Consider the following 24,525-nt stretch of genomic DNA (forward strand, 5'->3'; position numbering starts at 1 on the left):
TTTGTGTTATTCGTTAACCCACCACCCCATGCTGGATGAGTCTTGATGTTTTTTGTTCTTTTTAAAGTTAGGCTTCTTCCTTTGTTTTTGTGCCATATCTTCTGCCCTCTTCTGGTTGCGTCAGTACATGACACGGATGGAAAAATAGGGTTTATTACAACTCACACATCAAAACCAAAAGGATCAGGATGGATCCAAAATAAACAGCAAATGACCAGGAATGAACTAAATGATGGAATAAACACAACTGGAGAACTATATACACTGAACAAAAATATAAACGCAACACTTTTGTTTTTGCTCCCATTTTTCATGAGATGGACTTAAAGATCTACAATTCATTCCAGATACACAATATTACCATTTCTCTCAAACATTTCTCACAAATCAGTCTAAATGTGTGATAGTGAGCACTTCTGCTTTGCTGAGATAATCCATCCCACCTCACAGGTGTGCCACATCAAGATGCTGATCTGACATCATGGGTAGTGCACAGGTGTACCTTATACTGCCCACAATAAAAGGCCACCCTGGAATGTGCAGTTTTGTCTCACAGCAAAATGCCACAGATGCCACAAGCATTGAGGGAGCGTGCAATTGGCATGCGGACAGCAGGAATGTCAACCAGATCTGTTGCTCGTGCATTGAATGTTCATTTCTCAACCATAAGCCGTCTCCAAAGGCGTTTCAGAGAATATGGCAGTACATCCAACCGGCCTCACAACCGCAGACCACGTGTAACCACACCAGCCCAGGACCTCCACATCCAGCAGGTTCACCTCCAAGATCGTCTGAGACCAGCCACTCAGACAGCTGCTGAAACAATTGGTTTGCATAACCAAACACTTTCTGCACAAACTGTCAGAAACCGTCTTAGGGAAGCTCAACTGCATGCTCGTCGTCCTCATCGGGGTCTTGACCTGACTCCAGCTCGTCGCCGTAACAGACTTGAGTGGGCAAATGCGCACATTCGATGGCGTCTGGCACGTTGGAGAGGTGTTCTCTTCACGGATGAATCTCGGTTTGCATTGTTCAGGGCAGATGGCAGACAGCGTGTGTGGCGTCGTGTGGGTGAGCGCTTTGCTGATGTCAATGTTGTGGATCGAGTGGCCCATGGTGGTGGTGGGGTTATGGTATGGGCAGGCATCTGTTATGGACGAAGAACACGGGTGCATTTTATTGATGGCATTTTGAATGCACAGAGATACCGTGATGAGATCCTGAGGCCCATTGTTGTGCCATACATCCATGAACATCACCTCAGGTTTCAGCAAGATAATGCACGGCCCCATGTTGCAAGGATCTGTACACAGTTCTTGGAAGCTGAAAATGTCCTAGTTCTTGCATGGCCAGCATACTCACCGGACATGTCACCCGTTGAGCATGTTTGGGATGTGCTTGACCGGCGTATACGACAGCGTGTACCAGTTCCCACTAATATCCAACAACTTCGCACAGCCATTGAAGAGGAGTGGACCAACATTCCACAGGCCACAATTGACAATCTGATAAACTCTATGCGAAGAAGATGTGTTGCATTGCATGAGGCAAATGGTGGTCACACCAGATACTGACCGGTTCTGAGTCCCCAGACCCCCAATAAAGCAAAAAACTGCACATTCCAGGGTGGCCTTTTATTGTGGGCAGTATAAGGTACACCTGTGCACTACCCATGATGTCAGATCAGCATCTTGATGTGGCACACCTGTGAGGTGGGATGGATTATCTCAGCAAAGCAGAAGTGCTCACTATCACACATTTAGACTGATTTGTGAGAAATGTTTGAGAGAAATGGTAATATTGTGTATCTGGAATGAATTGTAGATCTTTAAGTCCATCTCATGAAAAATGGGAGCAAAAACAAAAGTGTTGCGTTTATATTTTTGTTCAGTATACATACATACAGCTATAATGAACCATGAAACAACAGAAGCAGAACAGGCACTTAAATACACAGCTAACAAGACACAATGCAGGACAGTGAGAATCATAACCAATAACAAGGACTGAGGGCAACCCAGGAACAGGTGTTACAGTTAAACAGCACTGGTGAAATCAAAGTGGCCTTTCAGCCACATGGTCAGCTCTGCATCGCCCTCTGCTGTTTGCATTAGAAGCTGCTTGAAATTCCCACTCTCCTTACCAACACCTCGAAAAGCCAGGCCTTGCCGTGCCAAGTACTTAACTCCAGAAGATTTTTCCTCACTTGCTGCTGCTCTTTCCAGCTCATCTGAAGGTTGAATATTAACAGGATTGATCTTCTGAATCCATGTCATCAGTGCTAATCTGTGGCACTGCCTGTCTTTATGTGCACTGAATTTCCCCAGTGCCTTTTCCAGTTTCGCATGCCAGTCTTCACAAGAGCTGAATGTGTCTTTCATGCCAGTTTAGACATTTGTGTTACAAATTATTTTGCACAGTAGAAACAAAGAACCCCCCTTAAGACGAGGGGGGGCTGTAATGGAGCCCAGTGTGATCTTTAAACCATTTCTCATGAAAGCAGGGTCTCCTGTTTGATAGACGTGACATTTACATTTGGCTGATTTGGTGAAGGTCCAAGCTCTTTCCCCCCCTCCTCCCTAATACACCTTCATCTTCACCTGCCTGTCTGCTCTCTCTCTCTCTCTCTGTCATTGACTCACACTCAGTCTCCCTGATTAAATGCTGTATCTGAAATACACACCACAGGCCAAACTAAGAAGCATATTAAACTAACATCAGGATCAGGCTGCTGTGACGTCATTATTCACTCTTAACCATCAATATTTGCTCCTTTTCTCACTCCCCTCCATGTCGCCTGCATTCTCTGCCGTCAGCAGCCTCTTGCTGTCTCTCCCTCTTCATCTTTACTCTCAGCACAGCAGAGTTTACATGAAAGCAGTTATCAGTAAACAAGTGGTGCTTCTTGGCATGATGCTCAGGAATGGATTTCTAAGGATTTGTTACCTGAATGGGAATGATTAATATATGAAGAATCTTTGACTCACATACTGTATACGTCTATCATCTGACTGGCACTAATTATCTCACTGTCTCTACTTACTTTTCTGCTTTTCTGTGGTTGCCCAAAAACTCACGATTGTCACACTTCCTCTTCAGGATTACAGACTTTCATGAAAACATTTTTTAAATGTGGGTGTTTTACCTGTGTGATATGCTTGCCTTTTGTACTTTATGAAGGACATAAAATAGAATTTAATTTTTACATTATATTACTCATACAACAGGAGGCATGGTCCTGCAGTGGTTAGCACTGTTGCCTCACACCTCTGGGACCTGGGTTCGAATCTCCGCCTGGGTCACATGTGTGTGGAGTTTGCATGTTCTCCCCATGTTGTCGTGGGGTTTCCTCCGGGTACTCCGGTTTGCCCCCACAGTCCAAAAATATGCTGAGGCTAATTGGACTTGCTAAATTGCCCATAGGTGTGCATGTGTAAGAGTGAATGGTGTGTGAGTGTGCCCTGCGATGGGCTGGCCCCACATCCTGGGTAGTTCCCTGCCTCGTGCCCATTGCTTCCGGGATAGGCTCCGGACTCCCCCGCGACCCAGTAGGATAAGTGGTTTGGAAAATGGATGGATAATAATAATAATAACAAATAATGATGATAATAATAATTGCACTGTGTCCAATGACTGCGAGTTACTGTAAACAGTAAAGTACACGTAACTGGACATGTCTGTATTATTTTGGTTTATACTTATTAATCCATTAATTCTAACTTTTGTACTTTAAATGGACAGAGTACAGTTATTATTATTAGGACAAGTATTGTGAGGGAACGCAAAACTATTGAGAGGAAACACAAAACAATTAAAAATATATTTTCTCACCCTGACATCTAAGGGACTCCATATACTGCAGATGATCTATAGAAAAAAATCACAAATACATCACTATCAACAAATATGTGGTTTTATTTAAATTATTGGGACTCAAAGGAAAATGGCTCTTCGCAATTTTCTTTTGAACCGTAATCATAGGCTAATTGATTAAACATAAGTATTGATTTATTTCCATGACAACATTGTATATAATACTTATTTTGTCACCCTGGTCTATTTCATTACATATAAGAGAAGGCACACAGAATAATAACCAAAGGGTGAAGAATTTGATTGTGATTTTATTTTGAAAGATCACTTTATTATGGAAGGCCATTTGGGACTTAACATCTACTTTGACGCCCATGTCAACACGTCAAACAAATTATGTCTTAACACGTATATTACTTACGTGTTAAGCCATTCGGACATCTTAACACGTCTTAAAACTGCATGTTAATGCGGCCAATTTGAACCTCTTAAGACGTTTGTACCTTTAATGCATCTATGCTATTGGTTGGCATAAACGTACACACCCCTTTTGACGTAAGGGCTATACGTATGCAGTACATGCCCTGTACGTTGTAGTCATGTGGTCTCTACGTTCAGCCATGTGAGTCCTACGTTGTTAATACGTATAGGCAACGTATGTATTACGTGTCAAACGTGACTGTGATGTTGTTTTCGGCACAGTCCATTTGTTGGAGGGGTGAATCACAGGTTTATTTAAACTGGCAGAACAGTTATCTTTAAATGTTTACAAAGTATAACTGGCAGTTTTAACATTTAATGAAACTGGAGCAAAAATGGTAAATCTGGCTAATATTGATTTAATTGCACTGGTGTCTTTGTGGTGAACAATGCAGATGAGCTAAACTTATCATTTTGATCACTTTCTGTTCTTCATTAACAGCAAAAACTATATATTCAGCAAAGAAACGTATGTAGTTATTCATTTATTTGTAATAAGGAGTTTATAGTGAACGGTCATAGCAACAGTATGAATGGCATCAATAATTTAGCTGCCTTATATTTTACCGGATGTACGTCGCATAGCCATTCTAGATATCTGAAATGACAATTGTGGATAGGAAGAATGTCATTGTGGATATCTGAAATGCTCTCTTTGACTAGGAAGAATTGAATTAGAGATATCTGCAATACATATCCAGTCTAGCGATTAAATGTTAAAACGCCTTGCCATACTTTTGCATATATTGTTCCTGTGCTGCAGTATTAAACTATTTTAAAATGCAAAATAATTATTCTGTGACTGCATTGTTAATTTTTTTCCCACGTATTTTAAACAAATCTAATAAAAAACTGTAAAAACATGGAACAGATCAGGCACTGACAGTCAATCAGCCACCTGAGGTCATTATCTAGTGACCGAGGAACATTTTTCTCTTCTTGCAATGACTGTCTGCAAGGCTTCCCCATAAAACCGATAAAGTGGTAGCACCCAATTTTAAACATGTTAAGACGTTCAGATTGGCCGCGTTAACACGTAGTTTTAAGACGTGTTAAAACGTCCGAACGGCTTGACACGTAAATAATGTAAGTGTCAAGTACATCATTTGCTGACAATTACTTTGACAGCTGGGAGGAAGACACAGAGTAGATGAATTGATCATATTGAGGGGTTGTGCCATTGCCTTTCTCTGTCCATGTCCTTGTGTTCTACACCACACCTTTGTTTCCTGTAAACCTGCGTTAGGCTCTTTCTGTACCTTTCCGACACAGAAACCTTTTCATAACATGAATTTATAATTGTCTTCTCACTTGAGTATGAATGATGCTTAGATATAATCTATATAATATAAATTTGATATATACTATATATGTGCACCCCACAGAAATCTCCACAATTGTAGAGGTACATATGGTCTCTATGCTTTTCCTAGAGAGCCCAGGCATAGAGAAGACACAAAATAATCAGTTTTCCACAGCATTTTCCTCCAAGCCTTCTCTAGTAAAACCAGAGACTATACCATCTCGCGTAGTCACTGGCTAGCATGCAAAGAGCCATTTCTGTGGTTTTTGTTCTCTTGCCCCATTCATCACAATCGCGGTGGATTAAAAGAAAAAGTCAAAAACAGTACTGTGTCATGCTATGTGTCTATGTGTAATAGGATTGCAGATTAGCTTAATGGACAGTCACCCCTGTTTAATTTTTTTACAGTTTTTCTGAATACTTAAACACTAAAAATGATTCTTATAAAACTATTAATAGTTATAGCAAAATTACTCACTGTTTTGCACTCAGTTTGCACTTTTGTAACACACAATTTGCAAATGTGTAAATACAATCCACTGCACAGCACTCTTTTTGTGGAACTGTAAACACAACTCACTGTTTTACACACAATTTCCAAATGATCAACACATTCCTAGTAAAACTATACACATTTATGGCTATTGTTTACACTATTTTGCCAACTGTCTGGCCACACTGGCACATGTGAAAACGGTTTTAGATAATTAGTTCACTTTGCAATCAGCATGAGAGCTATAAATAAGCCACAGGTACAGTAAGCTTTCAGTGTGGAGAACAATGGAGGGAGAAGGAAGACTGAGAAGAGTGAGAATTAGAGAAGGGCGAGGAAAAGGATGAAGACTAGGAGGTGAATTTAGAGGATGAGGAGGTGAAGAGGAAGGAGGAAGGGTAAGAAGAAATATAATAACTGATGTCATCAGAGCTACAACAGTGGATCATGTGATCAACCATGGAATGACCCTGAGGGAAGCTGGCCAATGGGTTCAGCCTGACCTGAGCCGCTACGCTGTAGCAGGCATCATAGGTTCCAAATGAGAATCGGTTAGTACAGTTACTTCACAGTACGTTTTGTAGTGGTACCATACTGTAATGAGAATCGGTTAGTACAGTTACTTCACAGTACGTTTTGTAGTGGTACAATACTGTAATGAGAATCGGTTAGTACAGTTACTTCACAGTACGTTTTGTAATAGTACTATACTCTAATGAGAAACACAACAATGCTGTACAGGTAATAACTGAAATGGTTACTCTACAGACCTGCTAGACATCCAGAACCTGGGGGCAGAGGAAGAATGTTCACTGAAGAACGAGAGACCCATATAGTTAATATGGTGATCACAAATAATTCCATTAGGCTACGAGAAATACAGCAGCGTATAATAAAGGATGACACCATCTCCCAAAACATGAACAATGTGAGCATCTCTGCATTATCTCGTGTACTGGCATGCAACAGAATCAGGATGAAGCACATTTACAGAGTCCCTTTTGAAAGAAACAGTGAACGCGTTGGCATGGCAGGAACATTATTGGACACGGTGCCATAACCAATGTCCCAGGACAGCGTGGTGGTAACATAACTATGTGTGCAGCTATAAGTCAGAACGGTGCTGTTCACCATCATGCAACCCTGGGCCCATGTAACACTGCACACATTATTACATTCCTGGACAGTCTACATCATATGCTCACTAATGTTCACAGACCAGTTATGTCATCATATGGGACAATATTAGTTTCCATAGGACTGCTTTAGTTCGCAACTGGTTTACAGTCGCCCACTCTTCACTGTACTCAACCTCCCGCCTTACTCTCCATTCTTGAATCCGATTGAAGAATTCTTCTCTGCCTGGTGCTGGAAGGTCTATGATCGTCATCCCCATCAACGCATGGCTCTTTTACAGGCAATGGAGGAGGCATGCGAGGATATTGACCAGGCATCATGTCAGGCCAGGATAAGGCACTCCAGGAGAGTTTCCCCGGTGCCTTGGACTAGAAAGCATTGCATGTGATGTTGATGAAATTCTGTGGCCGGACGCAAAGAGACGACAAGAATGATTTTTTTTCTCTCTCTCAGTGAAATTGTATGTTGTCTTATGTTTCTTTTGATGCATGTGAATAAACATTCATACTTGAAATTTGAATCTTGAATTGTGTTTACAGAACTATTTATGACAAAAGTATGACCTCAAATTGACATACCTCGTGCACAGAGAAAGCAAAAGCCAGATGTGTTTTCCATTCCTACCATCAGTGTGTAGTTAGTGCATTGTGTGCTTATTAAGATGATGGTTTGTGTTAACTGATTGGTACAAAAATAAAATTTTTCCAAAGGTTTGAAGAGTTAAGCAAGATTTATTAGCTTTTGCAAGAGACCTACAACATTTTGCTGATTTGGTGGTTTTTTTATTTGTGTGCAGAGTTTTTGCAAAATAGCCAGTAGTTACAAAAATGTGTTTAAGCCACCAGAAAAAAAACGTGTGTGCTTTGGTGCACATCCATCCATCCATCCATTTTCCAAACCGCTAATCCTACTGGGTCGTGGGTGGTCCGGAGCCTATCCCGGAAGCAATGGGCATGAGGCAGGGAACAACCCAGGATGGGGGGCCAGCCCATTGCAGGGCACACTCACACACCAGTGACTCTCACACACACACCTATGGGCAATTTAGCAACTGCAATTAGCCTCAGCATGTTTTTGGACTGTGGGGGGAAACCAGAGTACCCGGAGGAAACCTCACGACGACATGGGGAGAACATGCAAACTCCACACACGTGACCCAGGCAGAGACTCAAACCCGGGTCTCAGAGGTGTGAGGTAACAGTGCTAACCACTGCACCATCATGCCGCCCCCCATAAATTCATTTTTCCATTTTTATTTTCAATAATATTGATGTTAACTCAGCATCTTATTTTCAATGTTGAAAAAGTCACTTTATATCAAGGTTTCGCCACCATTAATTTTTCAATATTGAACATCTGACCAAAAATCTATTCAGTTTCAATGCTGATAATTTATCACTGACCATAATTCAATGCATTTAACTATACTTCAACGCTGAAACAATAACATGATGCTATCTGGGCTATGAATAATTATTTCAATTGATATACAGATTCCAAGCCCATATAGGTGACACACAGGTACATAATGGGCGTCTTATGTCTGAGGTAGCCAGCTACTGTGTTTGATAACCCACCATTATAATAATAGTGTCCTTGCACCAGTATAAAAGTAAACCAATTGATCCCTCTTACAATAACCTGTGGTATGAAACTAAATAAAATGTATTGTACCAGTCTTGGGGAAAACCAGTGAGAATCCACTGTGAAACAGCACTGCGCAAATTCTCATGTGTTCCTAATGACAAGGGCAAGACTGGTAATCAAACTAGCCTCTCAGCAGGAGTGTTAGTGTAAAAGTAGGGCTTATTGACACAGATAATAAAGCTTGTTAGAATGCGTAACATAATTATTTAGCTGGGCCCAGAAGAGGTGAGAGCTCCCCTAGTGGCTACAGGAGTGCATTTTCCCCAAAGCAGGTATAATGGATGGTGGTCTTATTGCTTTTAGACCACAACTTGGGATAGAAGAACAAATCAAATAATTTTCCTCATTTAATATTCAGATTTTAATTGGGCTTAAATTTTAGAACACAGTGTGTTCTAGGATGGTACGTTATGGATATTAGTCTCTACCACATTCTAACGCTATAAATCCGGACCTTTTCCTATGTTTGATTTGGTGGCTGCCAGGCGTTCTGAGTAGTATAGTGACTATGGTAGGCGTGTGATTCCCTAAGGAATTTTTTGTTCTGTTCTGTGTGGCAAATACATATAATGCTGACATTTTTCCTGGAAGATTTGGGATTTTTCATCCCGTGCCTTAAGGTATTTCTCTCCAGCTCTAGGGAGTCTCCCCCGAAAACACCAGTCACTCACTAGCCTTAGACTTATGCTTGCTGACTTATTCAACACCATGAATGGATTAACAGAAAAACAGAAACCTATTAAAAGGCTGCACCATATCATGATATGCAAATAAACATCCAGCATCATTGTTTCACAGGGAAGTACATTATTTATTGATAATTATAACCCTAACCCTTACTTCTCAGCTTGACAAACATAAGGTGCGGCGCGTGAGCATGTGAACTGGTTGAAATGCAAGTGTCTCACAGTCAATGCATAAGACTTGAGAGCCCTGACTTTACTTATATAGCCCACAACATGTTTATGATTCATAAATAAATCTGGCCAGCAAATCGGTCTTTCATTTTCCACAGAATAAAAAGAATGATAATGTTATCCCGCTGATAATTGCAGGCGCGTTTCACCCCCGGCACTGGCTGGAGACACAGGCAAAAGGCATACAATCTTATTGAGGTACAAAAATTATTCCATCTACTCTGCACTTCTGCATAACTTCCATCATAGTGCCAGTTTTTGCGGTCAGCAAGTTTATTACTGTAGGCGCCTCCATAGTAGTGCCTCTGAGGAACTGAACCGGACTTCCGATGGTGTCTCTCACATGCACATCATACATATATATATATATATATATACACTCACTCTCTCCGGGTCTTTCACATGATATGTGGTCAGCCACTATATGGGAGGGATATTCAGGCATAAATTAAGGGCATATTTACAAGCCGCACTAGTGTACCTATGTAACCGGTCATGCCCTGCCTATACTCTGCATTGTGTTTTGGGGTGTTATCAGGTGTGTGTGGGGTGCAGGAGGAAGGGATATTACAGACGCCGTTGTCGTTCCTGGATTTTATTGAAACTGTTGGGAACAATAAGGAAAGGGGTAAAATTCATATGCTCTGGCCCTCTCGCTCTCTCTGCACAAAGTAAAACAATGTATATACTTATGTATAGACGTGTTTTCTATCCCCTGCTTATGATGAATAATAAATCAAATATAATATATAATATATGGGTCATAATTATACAATTGATTTACTAACTCGGGGGACCCTGCCACTAGATCCTCACCTCTTCCCACGTGTGCAATACACCAAAGGGAAGAGGAAATGAGGTCGGGACCCTTATAAAGGGGAAAAGACAGAGGGAGGGGCGATGCAGGACAAAAGCATCATGGGAAAGTTTAAAGGATATTGTACCCATCAGGTTAGACAGAAGGAAAACAGAATCTTGTATAATTATAAATTAAAAGTAAAATAACAACCTGTTACACGTCACCTACACTTCAGACTTCATCCTCAAAATCAAAGCAGTATTAACACAAGCAACATGTTCCATCTCTTAAATCCAATCTAACTTTTAAAAATAAAGTCTGTTTCAACTGGACTTTTATCTAAGAAAAACAAACATTTTATGTTCGAGTTGTTATAAAACTACTGAAACAAATAATTGGCTATACTGCAGTTCCGCTGTCTTGTTTGGCACCCTAAATTATGTCCTGCATTCTGTGGAAACAAATGAAGGCTGAGGAATGTTACGTAACACAGCTAGAATGCAAAAACTCTATCTGGTGTAATTCAGTGCATAAAACCAATGGTCTTAAGTGTGGTGTCTTCTTCGTAACACTCCCTGACTTTTGTATCCATGACCATGAGATAGGGTGGGCTGCTTTTCTTCCTTCCTTTGACTAGTATTCCTCCCTTTCCTCCCAGCCTTGGTTGGTGGGTCAGGCAGCATCACCTTCTTTTAATAGACCCAGGTGTCATTTATCTTGAAATTAGGTTCAAGTGCAGAAAATGATCTAGCAGAAGTCTTAGACAATCTCTGAATTACAGAGAAATCTGATTTATTCTGAAACTGTGAGAAATTGTTCATCTGTATTTTGCTGCATTGCTAATTGTTGATGTGTGTGCCCTCCTTGTGCAGTAAAGGGGAGATCACATGCAGAGCTGGTTTTCTGTAGTTTCTTAGCCTGAATTAAAATAAAATATTCTCTTCATATAGGAACCAAGTCTCTGGCTGGAAATGTCTACAAAAGGTCCATCTTCTTTTGCCGTATCAACACTTAAATGAGAAAAGCAGACAGGGACAGTATAGGTGACAGCAGTGACTGTCCTTCCATGCCATCCATATGTACAAGGGGTATGACCAGAGTACACATGTACAAAAAATTATATATCAAAAGCAAGTACCTTTGTTGAAACGTGAAGGTAATCGTTTACAGCATAACAATTCCATCCTAAAAAAAAGAATTTGTCTGTGTATTGCCTAGGAACTGCTACAATGTTAAAATGGTAAATCCCAACCAACCAGAGCAAGAACTGACACGTTATTTAAGAACTGAAAGAAGGAGAAAATTGAAAACTTTCTTCGAGGGATCAATAACATATATGTTTTGTTTCCCACGGTCCTGTTACTAATTCAAATCTTAAATCCTGTACTTTGATATTTTGGGCTGAATGTAATGACAGCAAACGTAACAGCTGCCTCAATGCAGGTGAAGGCAGCCCAGAGGGTCCAAGAGGTCAGTGGTCAATTACTGCATAGGGATCAAATCTGCAATCAGAAAATTACTGCATACATGCCTTTATATTACGGTCAAGCGGAGAGTCAGAGCAGTTTCCATAGAAACAACGTAAACAAACTTTACCGTTTGAAGCACAACAAACTCTGAGTGAAAATGGCGCAGAGGTGAGTAGCTTGTTAGCTCTCCAAAATGTCTTTGAATTCTTCAACTGATGTTGTGCTACTTTGATTATTTAGCCTTTTATACTATAATGACATAGTAAATGTATATAATACAATAAAAAACATTACATATTTTTTTAATATTACATATTTTTTAACGTCATTTAAAGTGCAGTGGTTTTTATTGCTACTGTGGTTGCTAATATTTAAATAATGACAGACTATTTGGTTAGTAAATTCATCTCAAACATGCTAGTTTAGTAGGGCTTCCCAACCTTTCGATGTCCGCGGATCGGTTTCCGTCGTAGAAAAGTGTCACGGATGGGTAAGACGGCGGTATAATTTGGGGGTTCCCACGCCGAGCGGCGGGAGATTGACGGTGTATACGGACATGCGGGGCTAATGGCGTATTTCCGTACATCAATACGGGCAGCTTTCTTTCCAAAACGGAGCGATCCCCTAATAAACGGGACGGCTGGCTCCTCTACCCCCGGTTGTCTGCCGCCCGGTGCAATACTCCGCGCGGACGGTACCGGAACACTGACCGGAAGTTGGGACCCCCTACTGTACAGGGTGGTAGGTAAATTGTTAAAAAAAATTGGGGCATTACTTTCGGAGTAGGCTAGATGCTTCTAAGTTCATCATTACATCTATTTACATTGTTACACAGGATTAACACTTTCAAATATTCTTAGCTTGGTTAGTGTTAACTCAGTTCTTGGTAGTATTCATCTGGGTATTCATTTGATGTGGAGCACAGTTGTTTCGTATTTGATTCTAGTTATAATTTGGTGACATTACTGTTTAATATGCTATTGCACTTACAGTATCGTGCATTTTACAGTAGATTTTTTTTGCAATCTTGCTCGCTGTTTCTTTTATTCTTTCGTTTTTATATATGTGAACCCTGTAATTATTTATTATAATAATTATAACAATTGTATTTTCTGTATGGTTGAAGAATTTCCAGCTCTTTATTTATTTTATTATCTCTGTTAAGTGCTGGTTAATCTCTCATTTATTCCCCAGAGAGCGAATTGAGAGAGCTGATCGATGGACCAACACCCAACACTGGGAAGCCTGGAACCTGTGGGATGAAGTGATCAACTGGGGAGAAGGTGTGGAGGAGTTCTCACCAGTGACACTCCCCACTGTCCAGGCTGGGGGGGTTAAGGGGGGATTGGGGGGGTCTACTGATTTTGGTAAGGGAGGGGAGAGTGTGGGAAAGGATGGACTGCTAGCCAGCACTAGTATTTCATCTCAAAGTCTTCAGAGTAATTACGGCCTTTCATCTGAAGACTGGGAAATTTATAAAACTTGCTACCTTAACAAAAAAAAGAAAGTCAGGAAGGACCGGACAAGCCGGGGGGAGGGTGAGGTAAGGGGGCAGAGTAGTGAGGAATATATGGAGGTACCAGAGTGGGGAACATTTGAGGGGAAGGCCTCCAGGGTTGTGATGGAGGGGACAGAGGCTGGTATTAGTATGATGGATATGCTAAATGCAGGTGAGGAGAATGGATGTGAGGTGGGAGTGAATGTGGAGGAGGTTAAGGGAGGAGAAGGGAAAAGTACAGGGAATGCTGTGGAGTATGTGGTGTCACAAGGAGGCAGAACTTGGCTAGAACCCATCCAGGAGGAAGAACTTGAGGAAGATGAAGAAACAGATGAGGAGCTTCAGGAAGCAGAAGACACTGATGCTGCCACAGTGGACAGTTGGCAGTGCATGGCGGCATATGTAGCCAGAATATGGCTGCAGACTTTACAGGAAGATGGACCTGAGGAAAATGAAGAAGCTGATGTGGTATTCCAGCAGGCAGAAGATGCTGATGCTACCACACTGGTCAGGTTTCAGTGTATGGTGGCATCTGAAGACAGATCACAGCTACTGACTATACCAGAAGAAGGACCTGAGGAAGAGGACGAGACTGAAGTGATGAAGACAGATAAAACAAAAGAAGATGCTGATGCTGCCGAGAAGATCTACAGTGAAGAAGTATCATTCCATGTGAATGCCGAAGATCTTCCTGAAGATGATACTGAGAAGAGCCACAAGAAGAAGAAGAAGAAGATGAAGTGGTGCTTCTTCTGCTGTCCCCTGCCCTTCAGAAGAAGTAGCAAGAGGCAGTAATTATAAAGCTGTGAATTCAGGTTTAGAAATGACTTAAAGCAGTAATATAACTGCATTATTGACACCTTCACAATGCACTGTAATGCATCCATAAATATATTATAGACATGGGTATAAATATTGAAGAAAAAAAAGCATAACACATTATAGCCATGTTTATTATGGATTAATGGCCGATATAATGTATTATGAAGATATTTATTGTGTATATATAGATCAGAGCATTCATAATGCATTATCAACATAGCTATAATGTGTTATGCCTTTGTATAAGTATTTACAGGCGTGTTTTTAATACTTTTATAAATTATTTATAAGGCATTAATTGGGTATGTATAATGCAGTTATATGACTGCTTTAAGTAAAGTTAAGTAAAATGTTTATTTTCTTTTTTTTAGAATACCCGTGTTAGAGCCCTGCATTGGGACTGGGATCCCGCGGGACCCAGCGGAAGGAGATACTGTTTAAGTGTTAATGTAGATATAAGATACGATAGGATAAGATATGCTAAGTTAAAATATAAGATAGGCTAAGACGAAATATATTAATATAAGCTAAGTAAAAATATAATAAGATAAGATAGGTTAAGTTATATGATAAGATAGGCTAAGTTAAAATATAATGAGATAGGTTAAGTTAAGATATGATAAGATAGGCTAAGTTAAAATATAAGATGGGTTAAGTTAACATATGATAAGGTATGCTATGTTAAGATAAGAGATTTGCAATAAAACATATTTACTTTTCAAACTGTGTCTTTGTCATCTCTTCAGTGTTGTGTCTGTCTTGGTTTGATAATTTTGCATCGTTAATTTATATCTGACACTCTCCTAAATGTCAATAAGCAGAGACGGAGGAATGGGAGGAAGATACGGTTAAGTATAAATGATAAAGTATCAAAATCACAGAGCTACCTTATTTTGACGCAGAGAAAGTAATTTCAGTGTTACTACCACATATGTGTTAATGGCTGCAAATGTTGGTGTTACAAGTGCTGGTAAATAACGCGGCGTAAGTTTAACTCCGGTGTGGTTCTGAAAAACGCGCCGCCTTCTGCCTGCTGTCATTCGGCGACCGTATAGGAGGCTATTCTGGTAAGTAGCTGGTAAAGTTGTCATTTAACGTAATGCTAACATCATCACACACCTTACGTCCTTTATAGTTGTAGTCCGGTGCACTCTGTATCCATGCTAACTAGTTAGCTAATGTTAACATGACGCAGTACAGTCTTCCAGCTTGGGGATTCCCACCCCTGTCCGCGGCCAGTATTCCGCTGGGGGGTTTGCGAAGGGGTTGGTTGAAAATGCAAACGATCCCTTCATGTTCATGCGTTGTGTTCTAATATGAAAATAAAAGATAACTATCAAATTCAATGTTTATGTCCTATTATACTAGATAAGACTGTAAAATAGTTTGCCCTGCATATGGATGCCATGCAGTCAGAGTATGATCAAGACAGGGTGTGAGTGTGGAAAAAAGACAAATGTAACAGTATTTGAGGGATGGAGGGATGAGAAGAGTGGGATGGAAGGAAATGTAAGGAGAAGGAGGTTCCTCGGAGCTCCGAGATGTGTTTGGCTGTAATAAATCTGAAATATAGCTATATGACATAGTTTTTGATAACACCAGCATTTATTTTTTAGGTTTGTCGAGCTCCGTCAAAACAATTAGAACGAGTTCATTATGTAACTGGAACCCCTCTCACATGTAAACACAGTGACGTGCTACAGCCTTGGTTTGTTGTCTGAGGCTATGATACTGACCACAAACACATTCACAAATTTCACTGCACCAATCACAGCATGTGCAGGCAGAAAAATGATAGCAAAAACATTCAGCATTAAACTCTAAAACCTTCTGTAATGTCTGTGTTCATCCAGTGGACCATAAATTAAAAAAAGCTTTCCTATTTCAGTTTCTTTCAGATGTTATAAGGTAATAAATAAACAATCATAATAATTAAACCATGTATTTATTACTGACTATCAGACAACTTCAACAAGTTACCAAATGGATGCAAAATCAAAGATATTCATTTGCGCCTGGCACTAACCATGTACTCCTTCACAGTACTAAGCCATAGAAAGGTCCCCAATGAAACCCCTGCATTCCTGCATCGCAGATACTCTAATCTCAGCATTTATAAGATTATATTTGTACTACCTGCCAATTTTTATATTAGATGAGACTAAAAATTGAGAAATATCTATATGCACAAGTAGTTTTTCCTGATAAGAAGGATGATATCAAGACTGTCAGCATTTACAAATTGAATTATGATATATCTGAGTAGCCCAGACTGTCCGGAAAACAAAGCCGTACAGCATATGTGGCTGACTAATGTACATGCAGTGTAATAAACTTAATTTAGGTGGCGTTGGGGTGCATTGTGAGTTTCATCTGGTAGCTAGAAGGGAACAAACAGGGCTTTGGGGGGGGGGGGGGGGGGTGGACTTCTCCTGGGGCTACATCGCTCTACCTTTTTGTAAAATGATTTATATTTTTAAAATCTTTTCTTCTTACACTATAATGGCAGGTTTAGGACTAATACAGTACAGTCATAACCAGTGTCAGGGATTCTATGCATTGCTACACAGAGACAAGTCCAGATATTGAGCCCAAGGCTAAAATTGTGGTTTACTTACAAGTGCACTTTGGTGGGCAGTGGGGGTGTTTGTCCTTCTCTGCGCACATTTTCCCCTCTTTTCCTGTCTTCTCCTCCGCAGCCCTTCCTCCTTCTCTCTGTTGCTCCTATATTCCCTCCCCTCCAGTCATCTATGTTCTCCTTCCTCTGTGGTCTCTCCTCTTCTCCCATTCTTCAGTTATACTGCCTTCTCCGCTCTCCCTGTATCCCTCCTGTCTTCTGGTCCTGTCGTCTCTTCTCCAGTCATCCCCTGCTTCTCAGTCATCTCTGCATCTTTTCACTCTTTTGTTTGCTTATTCTTTGATTGTTTGTGTTATTCGTTAACCCACCACCCCATGCTGGATGAGTCTTGATGTTTTTTGTTCTTTTTAAAGTTAGGCTTCTTCCTTTGTTTTTGTGCCATATCTTCTGCCCTCTTCTGGTTGCGGCAGTGCATGACACGGCTGGAAAAATAGGGTTTATTACAACACACACATCAAAACCAAAAGGATCAGGATGGATCCAAAATAAACTGCAAATGACCAGGAATGAACTAACTGATGGAATAAACACAACTAGAGAACTATATACATACATACAACATACAGCTATAATGAAGCATCAAAGAACAGAAGCAGAACAGGCACTTAAATACACAGCTAACAAGACACAATGCAGGACAGTGAGAATCATAACCAATAACAAGGACTGAGGGCAACCCAGGAACAGGTGTTACAGTTAAACAGCACTGGTGAAATCAAAGTGACCTTTCAGCCACATGGTCAGCTCTGCATCGCCCTCTGCTGTTTGCATTAGAAGCTGCTTGAAATTCCCACTCTCCTTACCAACACCTCGAAAAGCCAGGCCTTGCTGTGCCAAGTACTTAACTTCAGAAGATTTTTCCTCACTTGCTGCTGCTCTTTCCAGCTCATCTGAAGGTTGAATATTAACAGGATTGATCTTCTGAATCCATGTCATCAGTGCTAATCTGTGGCACTGCCTGTCTTTATGTGCACTGAATTTCCCCACTGCCTTTTCCAGTTTCACATGCCAGTCTTCACAAGAGCTGAATGTGTCTTTCATGCCAGTTTAGACATTTGTGTTACAAATTATACAGTAGAAACAAAGAACCCCCCTTAAGATGAGGGGGGGCTGTAAGGGAGCCCAGTGTGATCTTTAAACCATTTCTCCTGAAAGCAGGGTCTCCTGTTTGATAGACGTGACATTTACATTTGGCTGATTTGGTGAAGGTCCAAGCTCCTCCCCCCTCCTCCCTAATACACCTTCATCTTCATCTGCCTGTCTGCTCTCTCTCTCTCTCTCTCTCTCTCTCTCTCTCTGCCATTGACTCACACTCAGTCTCCCTGATTAAATGCTGTATCTGAAATACACACCACAGGCCAAACTAAGAAGCATATTAAACTAACATCAGGATCAGGCTGCTGTGACGTCATTATTCACTCTTAACCATCAATATTTGCTCCTTTTCTCACTCCCCTCCATGTCGCCTGCATTCTCTGCCGTCAGCAGCCTCTTGCTGTCTCTCCCTCTTCATCTTTACTCTCAGCACAGCAGAGTTTACATGAAAGCAGTTATCAGTAAACAAGTGGTGTTTCTTGGCATGATGCTCAGGAATGGATTTCTAAGGATTTGTTACCTGAATGGGATGATTAATATATGAAGAACCTTTGACTCACATACTGTATACGTCTATCATCTGACTGGCACTAATTATCTCACTGTCTCTACTTACTTTCCTGCTTTTCTGTGGTTGCCCAAAACCTCACGATTGTCACACTTCCTCTTCATGATGACAAGCTACTCACTGTGAATAAAAGCTGACTGTAATAAAACTACCTGCATTTAAATCACACATTAATAACGCAAAATACCTTAAGTAAGCAAGTATAGCTTTCTACAGTAATGGAATATAAAATTAATTAAACCTATTACTGTCTACAAAATAACACATTCAGCACTATATCAGACTTTACATCAGCTTTCTGACCATTATAAATATACCTGAGGGAGCACCGTTGTTAGTTTCTAGGAGAATGTGCAGTTAATAACATTTCCAGGTAATTTAACCAGCGTAACTGCACATGAGGCAATTATTATAATTATAAACGTAGTAGGGGTAGGGGGCGCTATAGAGCGAAAGGGTGACTACGCCACTCTGTAACTGTCGCTAAGACGGTTATTTTATAATCACCTTTTGCTGGTTTGATTTAATATAGAATGTATACTGTGAAATGTATGCCAGTGCCCTCTGCTGACTATTTAATTGATCCGTGTTAACCCTTGAATACATGGTCATGTGACGGAATAGGGTAGGAGTAAATGCATGCTGGGAGATTCATGGAGTCAACTTGTGGTTTGTCGGCTTGTCACGGCAGGATCTGTAATAACTCCTAAGCATTTGGTCAGAAGGCGCACACGGTAATTTATATTTATTGTATTTACTTGTTGTCTTGTATTGAAAAGTGGAATTGCGGTGATGTATGAGCCGCTGTTTAGCGGTAATATCATGGATCTTTTAGAATGTCTTGTAAGATTAAATGTAATGCAGGAATTTAATAATATGTTTATTTTATAGTTTTTCACGGCGTCTAGAAGAATAAAGACGGAATAAACTTCAACATCTGTCAGGCGTATGTTTTCTGTACCAGATGAAGAACTTTGGGAGCTGTTATATCTTCTATAGTAAAGGTAACCTTACAGTAAATGACGTCTGCTGTCATCTGACGCTATATAGAAAATGTAATTAAATAAGATTAAATTTACCTTCTGCGAGGGGCACCCTAATATAATGATATATATAATAATTATAATATAATATAATTATATAATTATAATAAATATAATATAATTATAATATAATAATACACTGCTGTCTGTCTGCCATAAAATAAATAAAAGGGGGAATTGGAATTGCATATGACTATGGAGATTTTTACTAATTCACATAAGGGACAGCATAAAGGGTTGTTTAATTCAGTATCAGAGGAATTCATATATTTGTGTGATTATGATAATCACACTATTATAACTTGATAGTACATCTCTTGAATTGAACTAATTACAGTGTCATGTATAACACTGCACTTTTTAATACATTGTTTGGCAGAACAGACTGCAAAACTGTAGTCTCAATGGAAAGCTGGATGAAATTCCTAGGGTGGCGTAGTCAGCTGTCCACTGAGTCTACAGTTTTATGGTTCGGTCTGTCACAGTCTGGCGCAGTTGGCAGGATCATCGTCCTGAGAGCAGAGACGCGTGTTCAGTGTGAATGACTCTTCAGTTGTTTTTCTATTTTTAATTACTTTTTTATTCCTATCCATGCCTTTTTTTCTTTTTGTATGCTCATTATTTAGCCAGTACAGCTGTTTTTATTGTAGTCGAAAACAACAGTGAGTGCCAGTCACTGGCAAATCCCTTGGTTCCCGGTTCCACTCCATCTGTCCTCTGGTGGTCCCCTTGAGCTGTGGACCCCTTTCCAGTGTTCTGCAGCCAGATCCTCCTGAGCCGCACGGAAGCGGAAGTTGGCAAAGTGAGATGCGGCAGTAGGCCTATGCATGCAATTGACTGGAGTATGGAGAGTAAAGCCTTTCGTTTTCTTTAATAAAAGTTGTCCGTGTATTTTCTCATATGCGAGGACATCACAACTGCCACTGCACTTGTTGATGTGTAAGTGTGCCCTATTCAAACAATAAAGAGAAACTACATGCAGCACTGAAAAACTATTCCACGGCCAAAAAAAATTTAAACATTCTTTCTATATCAGAAGCTAGTCTCTGACTGAAATTTCTATAAATCTTTATATAAACTGATAGCAATTAACCTAAGAGTGCATGCTTGGATTTTAGTATCTGCATGTACTGTGGAACTAAAAAGAATCATAATCAACATATATAATTACGTAAATGAAAAACAAATACGTTGCATTTTGCTTAATAGTTTTGCACGTTGCCATAATTTATATTTAATTTAAAGTATGAAGCACCCAAGCAAAGTTTATGTTGAAATAATACTCAAGATTCTTACTGTAAGTCTTTACTCTGGCACAGTGGTGGATCTAGAAAATTTTACATGGGGTGGCAAGAGATTTTAACAGAGTGGCATGGAGGTTCAGTGAGAAACCGACTATCATTCAGAATCGTGGAGCTCAGGAGCATACTTACACTGAAAAAGTGACAATTTATCTAAGCATTTGGACTCTCATGGTTAAAACAATGCCGATTGTACTGTTCATTATCACTGACAAGTTGTTTTTCTTTGTTGTGCTGTGCAGCAGAACATTTCACAAACATATCCAAATTAAGAGCCTTTGCACTCTGATTCTCAATGCTCAGCAGTTTCCAGGTCCGCGGTGTTCATGCCCAGTTGTGCTATTTTGAAAACATAGTTTCGGGTAAATATTAGGAGGTCATGGGTTGCGGATTTTTGGGCTGATTTCATAATGTTATACAGCAGCAGACTGCAAGGGGAAAAAGAAACTAATTATTATCAGTGCAAGTGGCTCCTAATCCTGAGTAATGCTGGATCTCTAGCCACTTAAAGTAAGAGACAGATGCACACGGAAAGCAGGGCTGCCGACTACCATGCATCTGGCATGACTTTCACGCTCTCAGACACTCACGCAAGGAATCTTCCACTATATTATTCCACTATAAGCCTAAATGTAGCTCCATCAGAAGCGTTGGTGTAGTTTGCAAACCCTACATACCATTTAGAACAGGGGTCACCAACATGGTGCCCACTGGCACCAGGATGCCCCCAAGGACCACATGAGTCACCCACGGACCTGTTCTAAAAATACCACAACTCACCAGTGGGCAGCGACTAAAATTTAATTTTATCTTGTTGCTATTCTTCTTTAATCACATTTGTATTTATATAGATTTGAAAATGACAATATCCAAAAAAGCATTTAAAACGTGTTTATTCTACATGAAGTTTAGATAAGTTTAGGTAAAGTCTGTTCTGGTAGCCTTTGTATGGCTCAGTACCCGTGAAGTAGCTCTCAGTTTCAAAAAGGTTGCTGACCCTTGATATATAGTATACCCCAATCTTGGGTGATATATCCTAATCAGTAAAATAACAGTCGGCTAAATTCCGCATAGTGATCTCATTAACTGCGTGTCGTTGCTGAAATACATCACACAGACGTCGGGGGAATGTCGAATCATCAGAATATGTAAGATTTATACATTTGGTTAAGTTGAACGCATTTGCTGTTGAATGCAATTCCTATCACATTAACAATTACTGGTTGAAAAATGAATTGCTGTTAGTGTCTTAAATCATACTGCTGTAAAAGTAAAATTTACAACAGAAATCAATATGCTTAGAATATGGGTTAAGATGGAAAATAATTTTTCCATCCCAATCCCAATCATGTTAATGCAAATTTACAGCAGTGTGGATTCTCAGAAAAAAAGGTACTCTGACATAAAGATCAGCAATACAGTGCAAATAACATTTAATTTAACATTTATACAAAAAAGGACAGGGCATTTCGATGATAAAATCTGTAGTGAACAATAAGTCGCATCAAAACAAAACCTGGTATTCGGTCATGCTACCTTAAGGTTAAACATTACTTTGTGCAAAGTTCCTTGTTCTGAAATAAATACTTTCTGCAATAGCACATCCAACCATATTCACACAGTCTTTATCGTTATTTATTTATTCAGCCGTTTTTTTCTTACTGCCAGCATCTCATAAAAAGGGTCAGTGCTCACAGCAGCAGTGATGCTCTGTATCCACTTGTCCTTCTCCTCAGGGGTTGGCGCCGAGATGCGGTACACCACATGATTGCCCTCTACCAGGCGGCCGTCCGCCTCCGTTTTGCAGGCTTTCATCAGCTGTCTGCTGTTGTTAGGGATGTACAGTTCAAAGCAGTTAGGCTTCCTGAGATCCTTCACCTCACGGATGCTCAGATTCTCAAGCGGAATGATCACCCTGGGTTTCTTATCCGTAGTATGTTTAAAGTAGTAAAGGCAGTTGTCCATCAGGATGAACCACCGCCTTTTCCATGTTTTCACCCGTCCTCCTCCCAGTTTGAAGAGCCAACCCTCTCTGTCAGGGTTGAAGAAGGCATTGTTCCCATTGTCTTCAGGAATCTTGAATGGCTCATTCTTTATGCTCTTATAAAGATTTCGGAGGAGATCATCTGGCAGGTTGCCTCCATCATTGATTCCTCGATTCATGGAGATGAACCTGTCCACACTGGGCTTGTCTCACACATTTGGATTATGAAGGCTAGTGTTTAGCATGATTATGGAAAATGAAAGTACATAGCAGGTGTCAATGTTTTGGAAGACTCCAGGATTACATTGACAGTACCTCTGCGCAAAGGCCTCCATCATCCTGTCAATCTTTTGTGCTTCTCCTGGCAGACGGAAACTCCAGAGGAACTGCCTGAGAGCCTGTACCAGGTTGAACCCTGCGAATTCATGAAGCCCAAGAAATGTATGGAGGACTTGGATATTGAAGTCGTCTCTCTCACCCAGGTAATCCCCAATGGCTGTTTTGTTCAGCCCCTCTCCCTTGTATAGGAGCTGGGCGATGTCCTCAGACGTGTGCCGGAGAAGATTGTTTTGTACCATGAACAGGATACCCTTCTTAGGGTCCATGTTGAATTTCTTTCTTCCCATGGCGACATGCCTATTCTTTTCTAAGATTTGGCTGCGTTTGGTGCTGGATTCAAGGCCCTCCACTTCCATGAGGGCCTCTCTCAGCGTGTCCCGCAGCCTCTGGATCTCCAGCAGAAGGGCTCCTCTCCTCAGCCGGATGTCCTCAAGTTCAGAGTGCTTCTCTGGACTCAGGTCCATGGAGACTGCAGCAGACAGGAAAAGGAGATCGTCAGCAGGTGTGGAGCTCAGCAGGTTGGCCATCTCTGCCAGTTTGGTTGTTGGTTCAACTCCCATGACAGAGTAATCGTAACATTGTTAAGCCCTTGAGCAAGTCCCTTAGACCCAAGTGCTCTGACCCCAAACTCTCCTCACTTCGGACAAAAGCATATGCTGAATATATGTAATCCCAAAGGGCAGTTACAGAAGACCCCAGGACCGGAGTAACGTGGGAAGCAATTACTGATGCCTGGAAGCTTTGGGGCATGCAAATAAACTGCATCCAAAGGCAAATGGCTAATAAAGAATGCTCTGAATGCCAGGCATTCATCCAGCAGTAAGATTGTAGAGATAATGAATAAAGATAGAAAGTGTGAATAAAGATAAAACATTTTGATTGTATTTGCGAAGCGATGCTGGATGTGCTGAGCTCGCCGGGAAGGTCATGAGGTCCGCATTCCCTCCCCATGCACACGTGATCAGCTCAATCACACCGAAATTGTCGGTTTGCTGCCCTTCAGGGAAACAATCTAAAGGGTGTTACGGGAAAAGTAATCGATGCAAGAGCCAATGATGTTCTCCTGGTGCCTACCCGTGTTCATGTTATCGTTACTGACACAAACAATGATGAACAATAATAAGCATTTATAAGCCATGATGACCGCACCATTAACGTGGAGTTGCACTAACGTCTGTT

At 40.7% G+C, this 24,525-nt stretch overlaps 3 protein-coding genes across 4 annotated transcripts in view; 2 read left to right on the plus strand and 1 right to left on the minus strand.

Moving 5' to 3' along the window:
- The window catches only part of LOC125723418 (uncharacterized), a 252,042-nt gene extending 237,116 nt beyond the window's left edge, over positions 1-14,926 (plus strand). For both annotated transcript variants that reach the window (XM_049000034.1, XM_049000036.1), the window contains exon 2: positions 14,372-14,926. The gene's annotated coding sequence lies outside the window, so the exon portion shown is untranslated. The remainder of the gene's footprint in view (positions 1-14,371) is intronic.
- The window catches only part of LOC125723416 (uncharacterized), a 252,110-nt gene extending 237,138 nt beyond the window's left edge, over positions 1-14,972 (plus strand). Inside the window, exon 2 of the transcript XR_007386872.1 lies at positions 14,935-14,972. The gene's annotated coding sequence lies outside the window, so the exon portion shown is untranslated. The remainder of the gene's footprint in view (positions 1-14,934) is intronic.
- The window catches only part of LOC125723400 (G-protein coupled receptor family C group 5 member B-like), a 202,372-nt gene that overhangs the window by 6,570 nt on the left and 171,277 nt on the right, over positions 1-24,525 (minus strand). The window lies entirely within an intron of this gene.

Source organism: Brienomyrus brachyistius, unplaced genomic scaffold (genome assembly GCF_023856365.1).
Source record: "Brienomyrus brachyistius isolate T26 unplaced genomic scaffold, BBRACH_0.4 scaffold48, whole genome shotgun sequence".
Taxonomy (NCBI): Eukaryota; Metazoa; Chordata; class Actinopteri; order Osteoglossiformes; family Mormyridae; genus Brienomyrus; species Brienomyrus brachyistius.